This window comes from Ambystoma mexicanum, unplaced genomic scaffold (genome assembly GCF_040938575.1).
Source record: "Ambystoma mexicanum isolate Mex_15411 unplaced genomic scaffold, UKY_AmexF1_1 Mex_scaf46, whole genome shotgun sequence".
NCBI classification, from domain to species: domain Eukaryota; kingdom Metazoa; phylum Chordata; class Amphibia; order Caudata; family Ambystomatidae; genus Ambystoma; species Ambystoma mexicanum.
This window is the reverse complement of record NW_027182462.1, coordinates 114,603-130,034: the sequence shown is the minus strand read 5'-3', so window position 1 is coordinate 130,034 and position 15,432 is coordinate 114,603. Positions and strand designations below refer to the sequence as shown.

The 15,432-nt window shown below is 43.6% G+C and overlaps 15 non-coding genes across 15 annotated transcripts; 11 read left to right on the top strand and 4 right to left on the bottom strand.

Moving 5' to 3' along the window:
• Positions 1-394: 394 nt before the first annotated feature.
• Positions 395-476, top strand: TRNAS-GCU (transfer RNA serine (anticodon GCU)). Its single transcript has one exon. It is a non-coding gene; the product is annotated as a tRNA-Ser (tRNA).
• A 546-nt stretch (positions 477-1,022) lies between these two features.
• TRNAT-CGU (transfer RNA threonine (anticodon CGU)) lies at positions 1,023-1,094 on the top strand. The gene has a single exon. It is a non-coding gene; the product is annotated as a tRNA-Thr (tRNA).
• Positions 1,095-2,604: 1,510 nt separating this feature from the next.
• Positions 2,605-2,699, bottom strand: TRNAI-UAU (transfer RNA isoleucine (anticodon UAU)). The gene is made up of 2 exons: positions 2,662-2,699; positions 2,605-2,640 (listed from the first exon to the last, which is right to left on the bottom strand). It is a non-coding gene; the product is annotated as a tRNA-Ile (tRNA).
• A 1,022-nt stretch (positions 2,700-3,721) lies between these two features.
• On the top strand, positions 3,722-3,793 carry TRNAT-UGU (transfer RNA threonine (anticodon UGU)). Its single transcript has one exon. It is a non-coding gene; the product is annotated as a tRNA-Thr (tRNA).
• Positions 3,794-4,480: 687 nt separating this feature from the next.
• On the top strand, positions 4,481-4,562 carry TRNAS-GCU (transfer RNA serine (anticodon GCU)). The gene has a single exon. It is a non-coding gene; the product is annotated as a tRNA-Ser (tRNA).
• A 546-nt stretch (positions 4,563-5,108) lies between these two features.
• TRNAT-CGU (transfer RNA threonine (anticodon CGU)) lies at positions 5,109-5,180 on the top strand. Its single transcript has one exon. It is a non-coding gene; the product is annotated as a tRNA-Thr (tRNA).
• Positions 5,181-6,679: 1,499 nt separating this feature from the next.
• On the bottom strand, positions 6,680-6,774 carry TRNAI-UAU (transfer RNA isoleucine (anticodon UAU)). Its single transcript has 2 exons — positions 6,737-6,774; positions 6,680-6,715 (listed from the first exon to the last, which is right to left on the bottom strand). It is a non-coding gene; the product is annotated as a tRNA-Ile (tRNA).
• Positions 6,775-7,796: 1,022 nt separating this feature from the next.
• On the top strand, positions 7,797-7,871 carry TRNAT-UGU (transfer RNA threonine (anticodon UGU)). Its single transcript has one exon. It is a non-coding gene; the product is annotated as a tRNA-Thr (tRNA).
• A 684-nt stretch (positions 7,872-8,555) lies between these two features.
• Positions 8,556-8,637, top strand: TRNAS-GCU (transfer RNA serine (anticodon GCU)). Its single transcript has one exon. It is a non-coding gene; the product is annotated as a tRNA-Ser (tRNA).
• A 546-nt stretch (positions 8,638-9,183) lies between these two features.
• Positions 9,184-9,255, top strand: TRNAT-CGU (transfer RNA threonine (anticodon CGU)). The gene has a single exon. It is a non-coding gene; the product is annotated as a tRNA-Thr (tRNA).
• Positions 9,256-10,743: 1,488 nt separating this feature from the next.
• Positions 10,744-10,838, bottom strand: TRNAI-UAU (transfer RNA isoleucine (anticodon UAU)). Its single transcript has 2 exons — positions 10,801-10,838; positions 10,744-10,779 (listed from the first exon to the last, which is right to left on the bottom strand). It is a non-coding gene; the product is annotated as a tRNA-Ile (tRNA).
• A 1,022-nt stretch (positions 10,839-11,860) lies between these two features.
• TRNAT-UGU (transfer RNA threonine (anticodon UGU)) lies at positions 11,861-11,935 on the top strand. Its single transcript has one exon. It is a non-coding gene; the product is annotated as a tRNA-Thr (tRNA).
• Positions 11,936-12,619: 684 nt separating this feature from the next.
• Positions 12,620-12,701, top strand: TRNAS-GCU (transfer RNA serine (anticodon GCU)). The gene has a single exon. It is a non-coding gene; the product is annotated as a tRNA-Ser (tRNA).
• Positions 12,702-13,247: 546 nt separating this feature from the next.
• On the top strand, positions 13,248-13,319 carry TRNAT-CGU (transfer RNA threonine (anticodon CGU)). Its single transcript has one exon. It is a non-coding gene; the product is annotated as a tRNA-Thr (tRNA).
• A 1,499-nt stretch (positions 13,320-14,818) lies between these two features.
• TRNAI-UAU (transfer RNA isoleucine (anticodon UAU)) lies at positions 14,819-14,913 on the bottom strand. Its single transcript has 2 exons — positions 14,876-14,913; positions 14,819-14,854 (listed from the first exon to the last, which is right to left on the bottom strand). It is a non-coding gene; the product is annotated as a tRNA-Ile (tRNA).
• Between the last annotated feature and the right edge of the window lie 519 nt (positions 14,914-15,432).

The window sequence follows — 15,432 nt, the reverse complement described above, 5'->3', positions numbered from 1 at the left end:
TAATTGGAAAAGGGTTATTGCCATCACTCACTATTTAAATTCAATGACATCACAGGAAGCAGCAGCATCTGAACTTTGATCTTGGCTGGAAACGTTGAATGATGCCAAACACTGGGAAACTGGAGCTTGCGTTATGCTGGTTTTACTACTAATGGTGTGCCATACGGAAGCTCAAGCACCTTCCTCTGGATTAGTGTTGTGAACCCTCCAGGAGCTCTTGTTATATTTTTCTGAACTTCAACTTGATGTGTTTATCTATCAATGGCCGGGTAAGGAAGAACGAGTCAACGATCTTGTTTCTATTATGACAAACATGATCTATTTTTCACTGACTTTGCACCACCATTGTTTTATCTCTTCTTTAAGCATGGGATTCGAGCACCGTTCCCAAACAGACGAGGTGGCCGAGTGGTTAAGGCGATGGACTGCTAATCCATTGTGCTCTGCACGCGTGGGTTCGAATCCCACCTTCGTCGTATTTTTTCTTTATAGTCTGCATTTAAACATAGACCAAAGTCTTTCAACCTCCCTGTGAAAGACAGGAATGAGTACAGATATGGAAATAGAGATGTAAAAATAAGTTCATTGGTGCAGGCGGAGAATGAAATTAGTCAAAGACTTTCCTCGTAGGTTTCCATTCTTTACTATTATAGGAGCCAAAATCAGCGCAGTTAGTAAACTCCCAAGCTTACATCCCAAATTCTTTTTTCTTTTAGTTGTCTGCCTTTTACATGTTCCTTTTGCCATCATTCTGACCTGCTATCTAAACTCATGAACCTGTTCAGCATCCTACTCAATACATACATACCCGTAAAAGTACATACTCAAACGCATACCGACAATGTATCACCAACATAAGCACACACGCTTTCGCAAATCAGATGTATGATGACGTACTGAACACATGCAGAGATATACAGCCATTTTTACACAACCAGAAATTCATATACCTGGAGATCTACCTAGGTAAAAACCATGGTTTCTTTGCACTTTCTGTTGTTGGCTGTGAGCAAGCAGCAGGTGGCCTTGTAGCTCAGTGGCAGAGCACTGGTCTCGTAAACCAGGGGTCATGAGTTCAAACCTCATCAGGGCCTCGGGCGGATTATTTTCAAAAAGCACGGGGAAGAGAAGCCAGAGTTGCACCATCTACAGAGAACCTTTTATGACGGGATGCATCCTCATAATTGAAGTCTTCCACAGAAGGAGTGAAATAGAGTTCGAGAGGAAGGCCTAATGTTTTCAGGCAAAGACTGACAAAAACCTTGCAATGTCGCATGTAGCTGCTTTGGTGAAAAGACTGTTCAAGTTCACAATGCAACGGAGGGGTGTTCCCCATCTCCATACAATCATCTCTTTGATAATGTAAACGTGCCAGGCGTGTTGAAAGACAAAGACAGACACAACCGCACATACCAGTTGAAGAAAGACAGCCAGCAAACACATTTGTATAGAGGTAAGCAAGCCTCAATTAGAGATGTGAGTCCCTCCGTTTCTGCGGGAGTCCACAAGTTTAATAAAAAATGAACACATATCTTTCATGTTCTAATGATTACCAATCTTTCTGATTAGCTCTGCATAGCTCCAATGGCTATGTGTGTGTGTGTGTGTGTATGTGCCCGTGTGTGTAGGGGAAGGGGTCGGTAGATGTGTTCACGCAGAGCAAGTTGCATACATCGCCAACAGCCATTCTCTCCTGCTCCTGTGCATCCAGTTCGGAAGCGAACCCACCCAATTGTTCTATATGTCTGCTACCCTGACCGCATTCACACATCATTGGCTATTAGTATGCAGCTTGTGGGCGCTGTCAATGGGATATAAGCACCATTCCCCATGTCTGCAATAGCTAGACCAGATTCTGAGGTATGATGAGCAGGGGTCCAGGCACTTCGCCTGACGAACGCCTGACGAACGCCTGACGAACGCCGGGCTTAGCCCTGCCGGGCCTAGCCCTGAGGGGCCTAACTGGGCATGGCCCTGTGTAAGGTAGGGTGAGCAGGGGACCACTTGCAACTAACCTTCGGCACCAATCAGGCATGGAGAGGTCTGTGCAAATGCCCAGCCCTTTAGCAATCTCGATCTGCAAAACCTTCAACTCCTAATTCTCATGGCTCCCAGAAGCCCTAGCCCATATGCAAATGAGGCGAGTTCCTATCAGCATCCTTGTTCTGCTTGATTTTATCAAAGTGACTGCCTGATTAGTGAAAGGGTATTTATTCTCAGAGGTTTGCTTCAAAGGCGATAATGCAGTAAATAGACAACATTATTCTTTGTAAGTTGATATTGTCTCCTGGATCCTACTCCAGTAACCCTTTTTCTACCTTTACAAATGTCTTCCGTAAGTGGTGCTCAGCAGAAAATGGAGTATAATAACAGTTGACATTTTTTATTTTCTGTTCTATTTTCAAAAACCCTCCGTAGCTGTATTTAAAGCGCAAACACCCCATAAATAACTTGCAATGAGTATTCCATGTCTAAAAGGCAGAGGAGCTGTCATACAACATTAACTGACAATCAAGGAAACCTTGAGGTGAACCAAAAAATGTCCAGAACATTTATTGGTTCAATAATTCAGTTTTGAGGTGAATTAGTAAAAAGTTCCAAAGTTGCTCCAGGTGAGGCTTGAACTCACAACCTCGGCATTGCTCACTGCATGTACTGCTGTATAAGTACCGCGCGCTAACCGATTGCGCCACTGGAGCTGCTGTGTTTTGGTTTTCGACATGAAACTACACCCACAAACACACACACAAGTGTACAAAAGCACCCACAAGCTCTGGCATTGTCTTTTTAGCTGACACCAAATTATGGGTGCCTTGTAGTGCCCATATTGTGCCACTGGAGCTTACCTTTTAGCCTGATATACACTTTGCCACTGATGTTCAGCCAATGGTGCAGTCAAATGTCCCTTCTACATTTTTGTCATGCTGCAGGCAGTGCCACTGGAGCCAGCATGATGCTCTTCCTCATATTCAACACGTGTCAATTGAAACACCTCCCAATGTCATCTTGGCGATGCCTATAAACACCCCAGGACTTTGATGAATTTTTCTCAACAGCAAGTGAGGCAGTTTTCCTGCAAACGGCTGGATGTACCTCAACAAGGAACGCATTGTGGTTCTATTTTGAAGATGTTTGTGTTATTACCTGTAAAGACTTGAATGCCTAACATAATCCCTGTAGACGAGGTGGCCGAGTGGTTAAGGCGATGGACTGCTAATCTGCTGTACACGCGTGGTTTCGAATCCCACCTTTGTCGATTTTAACTTTTGAAATCTTTTTTAAACATCTGCATTGCTCTAAGCACCATTGCCATTGGCTTTCAAAGAACATACAGACAAAAGTGAAAATATGCATGTTAGTTGATTAAGAAGGACACAAACAAGGTTGTCGTGTTACTGGCAGGAATGCAATCTGCTGTGCTTGACTACCCTTTGAGCCAGAATCCGGATAGAAATTTAAAAAAGCAAAGGTAATATCCATATTGTCTCTCTGCTGCCATGTACATGTTTTTTTCAACTTTCACGCATCACATCTCCTCATTAGTCACCCTAAAATTGCACGGAATACGCACAAATTAGCTGCTCCTCAAAAAATCGGCCAGAAAAAAACAGGTCAAATCACAATCATATACATACATTCTCACACACCCTTCAAATATGTCTACCCAGTAAACATCATGTTGTGTGCTCGTTGTGTTGCTGTTATGCGTCGTAACCTGAGGGGCTCTGTAGCTCAGTGGCAGAGCACTGGTCTTGTAAACCAGGGGTCGTGAGTTCGATCCTCATCAGGGCCTCCAAATGGTAATTTTCTTGAACATTGTTGAATAGGAACTGATATTGCACATTGTACCTGTGCAACCTTTTACCAATGGATTCGGGCCTATAACAAAGCCACAAGCGCAAGGTGTCTGAATAGTCTGTGGGGAAGGTCGGCTTTCTGGACCTAATTTCTTCAAGAAAAAGACCTTGATAATTTTGTGATGACAGATGCAGATGATCACGGTGAAGCCCTTACTCTATTGAACAGTACAGCGGTTCTGGGTTGCACGCCTTTCTCTATTTTCAGGGACGTTGATGTGGCAAAATTTAATTGGAAAAGGGTTATTGCCATCACTCACTATTTAAATTCAATGACATCACAGGAAGCAGCAGCATCTGAACTTTGATCTTGGCTGGAAACGTTGAATGATGCCAAACACTGGGAAACTGGAGCTTGCGTTATGCTGGTTTTACTACTAATGGTGTGCCATACGGAAGCTCAAGCACCTTCCTCTGGATTAGTGTTGTGAACCCTCCAGGAGCTCTAGTTATATTTTTCTGAACTTCAACTTGATGTGTTTATCTATCAATGGCCGGGTAAGGAAGAACGAGTCAACGATCTTGTTTCTATTATGACAAACATGATCTATTTTTCACTGACTTTGCACCACCATTGTTTTATCTCTTCTTTAAGCATGGGATTCGAGCACCGTTCCCAAACAGACGAGGTGGCCGAGTGGTTAAGGCGATGGACTGCTAATCCATTGTGCTCTGCACGCGTGGGTTCGAATCCCACCTTCGTCGTATTTTTTCTTTATAGTCTGCATTTAAACATAGACCAAAGTCTTTCAACCTCCCTGTGAAAGACAGGAATGAGTACAGATATGGAAATAGAGATGTAAAAATAAGTTCATTGGTGCAGGCGGAGAATGAAATTAGTCAAAGACTTTCCTCGTAGGTTTCCATTCTTTACTATTATAGGAGCCAAAATCAGCGCAGTTAGTAAACTCCCAAGCTTACATCCCAAATTCTTTTTTCTTTTAGTTGTCTGCCTTTTACATGTTCCTTTTGCCATCATTCTGACCTGCTATCTAAACTCATGAACCTGTTCAGCATCCTACTCAATACATACATACCCGTAAAAGTACATACTCAAACGCATACCGACAATGTATCACCAACATAAGCACACACGCTTTCGCAAATCAGATGTATGATGACGTACTGAACACATGCAGAGATATACAGCCATTTTTACACAACCAGAAATTCATATACCTGGAGATCTACCTAGGTAAAAACCATGGTTTCTTTGCACTTTCTGTTGTTGGCTGTGAGCAAGCAGCAGGTGGCCTTGTAGCTCAGTGGCAGAGCACTGGTCTCGTAAACCAGGGGTCATGAGTTCAAACCTCATCAGGGCCTCTGGCGGATTATTTTCAAAAAGCACGGGGAAGAGAAGCCAGAGTTGCACCATCTACAGAGAACCTTTTATGACGGGATGCATCCTCATAATTGAAGTCTTCCACAGAAGGAGTGAAATAGAGTTCGAGAGGAAGGCCTAATGTTTTCAGGCAAAGACTGACAAAAACCTTGCAATGTCGCATGTAGCTGCTTTGGTGAAAAGACTGTTCAAGTTCACAATGCAACGGAGGGGTGTTCCCCATCTCCATACAATCATCTCTTTGATAATGTAAACGTGCCAGGCGTGTTGAAAGACAAAGACAGACACAACCGCACATACCAGTTGAAGAAAGACAGCCAGCAAACACATTTGTATAGAGGTAAGCAAGCCTCAATTAGAGATGTGAGTCCCTCCGTTTCTGCGGGAGTCCACAAGTTTAATAAAAAATGAACACATATCTTTCATGTTCTAATGATTACCAATCTTTCTGATTAGCTCTGCATAGCTCCAATGGCTATGTGTGTGTGTGTGTGTGTATGTGCCCGTGTGTGTAGGGGAAGGGGTCGGTAGATGTGTTCACGCAGAGCAAGTTGCATACATCGCCAACAGCCATTCTCTCCTGCTCCTGTGCATCCAGTTCGGAAGCGAACCCACCCAATTGTTCTATATGTCTGCTACCCTGACCGCATTCACACATCATTGGCTATTAGTATGCAGCTTGTGGGCGCTGTCAATGGGATATAAGCACCATTCCCCATGTCTGCAATAGCTAGACCAGATTCTGAGGTATGATGAGCAGGGGTCCAGGCACTTCGCCTGACGAACGCCTGACAAACGCCGGGCTTAGCCCTGCCGGGCCTAGCCCTGAGGGGCCTAACTGGGCATGGCCCTGTGTAAGGTAGGGTGAGCAGGGGACCACTTGCAACTAACCTTCGGCACCAATCAGGCATGGAGAGGTCTGTGCAAATGCCCAGCCCTTTAGCAATCTCGATCTGCAAAACCTTCAACTCCTAATTCTCATGGCTCCCAGAAGCCCTAGCCCATATGCAAATGAGGCGAGTTCCTATCAGCATCCTTGTTCTGCTTGATTTTATCAAAGTGACTGCCTGATTAGTGAAAGGGTATTTATTCTCAGAGGTTTGCTTCAAAGGCGATAATGCAGTAAATAGACAACATTATTCTTTGTAAGTTGATATTGTCTCCTGGATCCTACTCCAGTAACCCTTTTTCTACCTTTACAAATGTCTTCCGTAAGTGGTGCTCAGCAGAAAATGGAGTATAATAACAGTTGACATTTTTTATTTTCTGTTCTATTTTCAAAAACCCTCCGTAGCTGTATTTAAAGCGCAAACACCCCATAAATAACTTGCAATGAGTATTCCATGTCTAAAAGGCAGAGGAGCTGTCATACAACATTAACTGACAATCAAGGAAACCTTGAGGTGAACCAAAAAATGTCCAGAACATTTATTGGTTCAATAATTCAGTTTTGAGGTGAATTAGTAAAAAGTTCCAAAGTTGCTCCAGGTGAGGCTTGAACTCACAACCTCGGCATTGCTCACTGCATGTACTGCTGCATAAGTACCGCGCGCTAACCGATTGCGCCACTGGAGCTGCTGTGTTTTGGTTTTCGACATGAAACTACACCCACAAACACACACACAAGTGTACAAAAGCACCCACAAGCTCTGGCATTGTCTTTTTAGCTGACACCAAATTATGGGTGCCTTGTAGTGCCCATATTGTGCCACTGGAGCTTACCTTTTAGCCTGATATACACTTTGCCACTGATGTTCAGCCAATGGTGCAGTCAAATGTCCCTTCTACATTTTTGTCATGCTGCAGGCAGTGCCACTGGAGCCAGCATGATGCTCTTCCTCATATTCAACACGTGTCAATTGAAACACCTCCCAATGTCATCTTGGCGATGCCTATAAACACCCCAGGACTTTGATGAATTTTTCTCAACAGCAAGTGAGGCAGTTTTCCTGCAAACGGCTGGATGTACCTCAACAAGGAACGCATTGTGGTTCTATTTTGAAGATGTTTGTGTTATTACCTGTAAAGACTTGAATGCCTAACATAATCCCTGTAGACGAGGTGGCCGAGTGGTTAAGGCGATGGACTGCTAATCTGCTGTACACGCGTGGTTTCGAATCCCACCTTTGTCGATTTTAACTTTTGAAATCTTTTTTAAACATCTGCATTGCTCTAAGCACCATTGCCATTGGCTTTCAAAGAACATACAGACAAAAGTGAAAATATGCATGTTAGTTGATTAAGAAGGACACAAACAAGGTTGTCGTGTTACTGGCAGGAATGCAATCTGCTGTGCTTGACTACCCTTTGAGCCAGAATCCGGATAGAAATTTAAAAAAGCAAAGGTAATATCCATATTGTCTCTCTGCTGCCATGTACATGTTTTTTTCAACTTTCACGCATCACATCTCCTCATTAGTCACCCTAAAATTGCACGGAATACGCACAAATTAGCTGCTCCTCAAAAAATCGGCCAGAAAAAAACAGGTCAAATCACAATCATATACATACATTCTCACACACCCTTCAAATATGTCTACCCAGTAAACATCATGTTGTGTGCTCGTTGTGTTGCTGTTATGCGTCGTAACCTGAGGGGCTCTGTAGCTCAGTGGCAGAGCACTGGTCTTGTAAACCAGGGGTCGTGAGTTCGATCCTCATCAGGGCATCCAAATGGTAATTTTCTTGAACATTGTTGAATAGGAACTGATATTGCACATTGTACCTGTGCAACCTTTTACCAATGGATTCGGGCCTATAACAAAGCCACAAGCGCAAGGTGTCTGAATAGTCTGTGGGGAAGGTCGGCTTTCTGGACCTAATTTCTTCAAGAAAAAGACCTTGATAATTTTGTGATGACAGATGCAGATGATCACGGTGAAGCCCTTACTCTATTGAACAGTACAGCGGTTCTGGGTTGCACGCCTTTCTCTATTTTCAGGGACGTTGATGTGGCAAAATTTAATTGGAAAAGGGTTATTGCCATCACTCACTATTTAAATTCAATGACATCACAGGAAGCAGCAGCATCTGAACTTTGATCTTGGCTGGAAACGTTGAATGATGCCAAACACTGGGAAACTGGAGCTTGCGTTATGCTGGTTTTACTACTAATGGTGTGCCATACGGAAGCTCAAGCACCTTCCTCTGGATTAGTGTTGTGAACCCTCCAGGAGCTCTTGTTATATTTTTCTGAACTTCAACTTGATGTGTTTATCTATCAATGGCCGGGTAAGGAAGAACGAGTCAACGATCTTGTTTCTATTATGACAAACATGATCTATTTTTCACTGACTTTGCACCACCATTGTTTTATCTCTTCTTTAAGCATGGGATTCGAGCACCGTTCCCAAACAGACGAGGTGGCCGAGTGGTTAAGGCGATGGACTGCTAATCCATTGTGCTCTGCACGCGTGGGTTCGAATCCCACCTTCGTCGTATTTTTTCTTTATAGTCTGCATTTAAACATAGACCAAAGTCTTTCAACCTCCCTGTGAAAGACAGGAATGAGTACAGATATGGAAATAGAGATGTAAAAATAAGTTCATTGGTGCAGGCGGAGAATGAAATTAGTCAAAGACTTTCCTCGTAGGTTTCCATTCTTTACTATTATAGGAGCCAAAATCAGCGCAGTTAGTAAACTCCCAAGCTTACATCCCAAATTCTTTTTTCTTTTAGTTGTCTGCCTTTTACATGTTCCTTTTGCCATCATTCTGACCTGCTATCTAAACTCATGAACCTGTTCAGCATCCTACTCAATACATACATACCCGTAAAAGTACATACTCAAACGCATACCGACAATGTATCACCAACATAAGCACACACGCTTTCGCAAATCAGATGTATGATGACGTACTGAACACATGCAGAGATATACAGCCATTTTTACACAACCAGAAATTCATATACCTGGAGATCTACCTAGGTAAAAACCATGGTTTCTTTGCACTTTCTGTTGTTGGCTGTGAGCAAGCAGCAGGTGGCCTTGTAGCTCAGTGGCAGAGCACTGGTCTCGTAAACCAGGGGTCATGAGTTCAAACCTCATCAGGGCCTCTGGCGGATTATTTTCAAAAAGCACGGGGAAGAGAAGCCAGAGTTGCACCATCTACAGAGAACCTTTTATGACGGGATGCATCCTCATAATTGAAGTCTTCCACAGAAGGAGTGAAATAGAGTTCGAGAGGAAGGCCTAATGTTTTCAGGCAAAGACTGACAAAAACCTTGCAATGTCGCATGTAGCTGCTTTGGTGAAAAGACTGTTCAAGTTCACAATGCAACGGAGGGGTGTTCCCCATCTCCATACAATCATCTCTTTGATAATGTAAACGTGCCAGGCGTGTTGAAAGACAAAGACAGACACAACCGCACATACCAGTTGAAGAAAGACAGCCAGCAAACACATTTGTATAGAGGTAAGCAAGCCTCAATTAGAGATGTGAGTCCCTCCGTTTCTGCGGGAGTCCACAAGTTTAATAAAAAATGAACACATATCTTTCATGTTCTAATGATTACCAATCTTTCTGATTAGCTCTGCATAGCTCCAATGGCTATGTGTGTGTGTGTGTGTGTATGTGCCCGTGTGTGTAGGGGAAGGGGTCGGTAGATGTGTTCACGCAGAGCAAGTTGCATACATCGCCAACAGCCATTCTCTCCTGCTCCTGTGCATCCAGTTCGGAAGCGAACCCACCCAATTGTTCTATATGTCTGCTACCCTGACCGCATTCACACATCATTGGCTATTAGTATGCAGCTTGTGGGCGCTGTCAATGGGATATAAGCACCATTCCCCATGTCTGCAATAGCTAGACCAGATTCTGAGGTATGATGAGCAGGGGTCCAGGCACTTCGCCTGACTAACGCCGGGCTTAGCCCTGCCGGGCCTAGCCCTGAGGGGCCTAACTGGGCATGGCCCTGTGTAAGGTAGGGTGAGCAGGGGACCACTTGCAACTAACCTTCGGCACCAATCAGGCATGGAGAGGTCTGTGCAAATGCCCAGCCCTTTAGCAATCTCGATCTGCAAAACCTTCAACTCCTAATTCTCATGGCTCCCAGAAGCCCTAGCCCATATGCAAATGAGGCGAGTTCCTATCAGCATCCTTGTTCTGCTTGATTTTATCAAAGTGACTGCCTGATTAGTGAAAGGGTATTTATTCTCAGAGGTTTGCTTCAAAGGCGATAATGCAGTAAATAGACAACATTATTCTTTGTAAGTTGATATTGTCTCCTGGATCCTACTCCAGTAACCCTTTTTCTACCTTTACAAATGTCTTCCGTAAGTGGTGCTCAGCAGAAAATGGAGTATAATAACAGTTGACATTTTTTATTTTCTGTTCTATTTTCAAAAACCCTCCGTAGCTGTATTTAAAGCGCAAACACCCCATAAATAACTTGCAATGAGTATTCCATGTCTAAAAGGCAGAGGAGCTGTCATACAACATTAACTGACAATCAAGGAAACCTTGAGGTGAACCAAAAAATGTCCAGAACATTTATTGGTTCAATAATTCAGTTTTGAGGTGAATTAGTAAAAAGTTCCAAAGTTGCTCCAGGTGAGGCTTGAACTCACAACCTCGGCATTGCTCACTGCATGTACTGCTGCATAAGTACCGCGCGCTAACCGATTGCGCCACTGGAGCTGCTGTGTTTTGGTTTTCGACATGAAACTACACCCACAAACACACACACAAGTGTACAAAAGCACCCACAAGCTCTGGCATTGTCTTTTTAGCTGACACCAAATTATGGGTGCCTTGTAGTGCCCATATTGTGCCACTGGAGCTTACCTTTTAGCCTGATATACACTTTGCCACTGATGTTCAGCCAATGGTGCAGTCAAATGTCCCTTCTACATTTTTGTCATGCTGCAGGCAGTGCCACTGGAGCCAGCATGATGCTCTTCCTCATATTCAACACGTGTCAATTGAAACACCTCCCAATGTCATCTTGGCGATGCCTATAAACACCCCAGGACTTTGATGAATTTTTCTCAACAGCAAGTGAGGCAGTTTTCCTGCAAACGGCTGGATGTACCTCAACAAGGAACGCATTGTGGTTCTATTTTGAAGATGTTTGTGTTATTACCTGTAAAGACTTGAATGCCTAACATAATCCCTGTAGACGAGGTGGCCGAGTGGTTAAGGCGATGGACTGCTAATCTGCTGTACACGCGTGGTTTCGAATCCCACCTTTGTCGATTTTAACTTTTGAAATCTTTTTTAAACATCTGCATTGCTCTAAGCACCATTGCCATTGGCTTTCAAAGAACATACAGACAAAAGTGAAAATATGCATGTTAGTTGATTAAGAAGGACACAAACAAGGTTGTCGTGTTACTGGCAGGAATGCAATCTGCTGTGCTTGACTACCCTTTGAGCCAGAATCCGGATAGAAATTTAAAAAAGCAAAGGTAATATCCATATTGTCTCTCTGCTGCCATGTACATGTTTTTTTCAACTTTCACGCATCACATCTCCTCATTAGTCACCCTAAAATTGCACGGAATACGCACAAATTAGCTGCTCCTCAAAAAATCGGCCAGAAAAAAACAGGTCAAATCACAATCATATACATACATTCTCACACACCCTTCAAATATGTCTACCCAGTAAACATCATGTTGTGTGCTCGTTGTGTTGCTGTTATGCGTCGTAACCTGAGGGGCTCTGTAGCTCAGTGGCAGAGCACTGGTCTTGTAAACCAGGGGTCGTGAGTTCGATCCTCATCAGGGCATCCAAATGGTAATTTTCTTGAACATTGTTGAATAGGAACTGATATTGCACATTGTACCTGTGCAACCTTTTACCAATGGATTCGGGCCTATAACAAAGCCACAAGCGCAAGGTGTCTGAATAGTCTGTGGGGAAGGTCGGCTTTCTGGACCTAATTTCTTCAAGAAAAAGACCTTGATAATTTTGTGATGACAGATGCAGATGATCACGGTGAAGCCCTTACTCTATTGAACAGTACAGCGGTTCTGGGTTGCACGCCTTTCTCTATTTTCAGGGACGTTGATGTGGCAAAATTTAATTGGAAAAGGGTTATTGCCATCACTCACTATTTAAATTCAATGACATCACAGGAAGCAGCAGCATCTGAACTTTGATCTTGGCTGGAAACGTTGAATGATGCCAAACACTGGGAAACTGGAGCTTGCGTTATGCTGGTTTTACTACTAATGGTGTGCCATACGGAAGCTCAAGCACCTTCCTCTGGATTAGTGTTGTGAACCCTCCAGGAGCTCTTGTTATATTTTTCTGAACTTCAACTTGATGTGTTTATCTATCAATGGCCGGGTAAGGAAGAACGAGTCAACGATCTTGTTTCTATTATGACAAACATGATCTATTTTTCACTGACTTTGCACCACCATTGTTTTATCTCTTCTTTAAGCATGGGATTCGAGCACCGTTCCCAAACAGACGAGGTGGCCGAGTGGTTAAGGCGATGGACTGCTAATCCATTGTGCTCTGCACGCGTGGGTTCGAATCCCACCTTCGTCGTATTTTTTCTTTATAGTCTGCATTTAAACATAGACCAAAGTCTTTCAACCTCCCTGTGAAAGACAGGAATGAGTACAGATATGGAAATAGAGATGTAAAAATAAGTTCATTGGTGCAGGCGGAGAATGAAATTAGTCAAAGACTTTCCTCGTAGGTTTCCATTCTTTACTATTATAGGAGCCAAAATCAGCGCAGTTAGTAAACTCCCAAGCTTACATCCCAAATTCTTTTTTCTTTTAGTTGTCTGCCTTTTACATGTTCCTTTTGCCATCATTCTGACCTGCTATCTAAACTCATGAACCTGTTCAGCATCCTACTCAATACATACATACCCGTAAAAGTACATACTCAAACGCATACCGACAATGTATCACCAACATAAGCACACACGCTTTCGCAAATCAGATGTATGATGACGTACTGAACACATGCAGAGATATACAGCCATTTTTACACAACCAGAAATTCATATACCTGGAGATCTACCTAGGTAAAAACCATGGTTTCTTTGCACTTTCTGTTGTTGGCTGTGAGCAAGCAGCAGGTGGCCTTGTAGCTCAGTGGCAGAGCACTGGTCTCGTAAACCAGGGGTCATGAGTTCAAACCTCATCAGGGCCTCTGGCGGATTATTTTCAAAAAGCACGGGGAAGAGAAGCCAGAGTTGCACCATCTACAGAGAACCTTTTATGACGGGATGCATCCTCATAATTGAAGTCTTCCACAGAAGGAGTGAAATAGAGTTCGAGAGGAAGGCCTAATGTTTTCAGGCAAAGACTGACAAAAACCTTGCAATGTCGCATGTAGCTGCTTTGGTGAAAAGACTGTTCAAGTTCACAATGCAACGGAGGGGTGTTCCCCATCTCCATACAATCATCTCTTTGATAATGTAAACGTGCCAGGCGTGTTGAAAGACAAAGACAGACACAACCGCACATACCAGTTGAAGAAAGACAGCCAGCAAACACATTTGTATAGAGGTAAGCAAGCCTCAATTAGAGATGTGAGTCCCTCCGTTTCTGCGGGAGTCCACAAGTTTAATAAAAAATGAACACATATCTTTCATGTTCTAATGATTACCAATCTTTCTGATTAGCTCTGCATAGCTCCAATGGCTATGTGTGTGTGTGTGTGTGTATGTGCCCGTGTGTGTAGGGGAAGGGGTCGGTAGATGTGTTCACGCAGAGCAAGTTGCATACATCGCCAACAGCCATTCTCTCCTGCTCCTGTGCATCCAGTTCGGAAGCGAACCCACCCAATTGTTCTATATGTCTGCTACCCTGACCGCATTCACACATCATTGGCTATTAGTATGCAGCTTGTGGGCGCTGTCAATGGGATATAAGCACCATTCCCCATGTCTGCAATAGCTAGACCAGATTCTGAGGTATGATGAGCAGGGGTCCAGGCACTTCGCCTGACGAACGCCTGACAAACGCCGGGCTTAGCCCTGCCGGGCCTAGCCCTGAGGGGCCTAACTGGGCATGGCCCTGTGTAAGGTAGGGTGAGCAGGGGACCACTTGCAACTAACCTTCGGCACCAATCAGGCATGGAGAGGTCTGTGCAAATGCCCAGCCCTTTAGCAATCTCGATCTGCAAAACCTTCAACTCCTAATTCTCATGGCTCCCAGAAGCCCTAGCCCATATGCAAATGAGGCGAGTTCCTATCAGCATCCTTGTTCTGCTTGATTTTATCAAAGTGACTGCCTGATTAGTGAAAGGGTATTTATTCTCAGAGGTTTGCTTCAAAGGCGATAATGCAGTAAATAGACAACATTATTCTTTGTAAGTTGATATTGTCTCCTGGATCCTACTCCAGTAACCCTTTTTCTACCTTTACAAATGTCTTCCGTAAGTGGTGCTCAGCAGAAAATGGAGTATAATAACAGTTGACATTTTTTATTTTCTGTTCTATTTTCAAAAACCCTCCGTAGCTGTATTTAAAGCGCAAACACCCCATAAATAACTTGCAATGAGTATTCCATGTCTAAAAGGCAGAGGAGCTGTCATACAACATTAACTGACAATCAAGGAAACCTTGAGGTGAACCAAAAAATGTCCAGAACATTTATTGGTTCAATAATTCAGTTTTGAGGTGAATTAGTAAAAAGTTCCAAAGTTGCTCCAGGTGAGGCTTGAACTCACAACCTCGGCATTGCTCACTGCATGTACTGCTGCATAAGTACCGCGCGCTAACCGATTGCGCCACTGGAGCTGCTGTGTTTTGGTTTTCGACATGAAACTACACCCACAAACACACACACAAGTGTACAAAAGCACCCACAAGCTCTGGCATTGTCTTTTTAGCTGACACCAAATTATGGGTGCCTTGTAGTGCCCATATTGTGCCACTGGAGCTTACCTTTTAGCCTGATATACACTTTGCCACTGATGTTCAGCCAATGGTGCAGTCAAATGTCCCTTCTACATTTTTGTCATGCTGCAGGCAGTGCCACTGGAGCCAGCATGATGCTCTTCCTCATATTCAACACGTGTCAATTGAAACACCTCCCAATGTCATCTTGGCGATGCCTATAAACACCCCAGGACTTTGATGAATTTTTCTCAACAGCAAGTGAGGCAGTTTTCCTGCAAACGGCTGGATGTACCTCAACAAGGAACGCATTGTGGTTCTATTTTGAAGATGTTTGTGTTATTACCTGTAAAGACTTGAATGCCTAACATAATCCCTGTAGACGAGGTGGCCGAGTGGTTAAGGCGATGGACTGCTAAT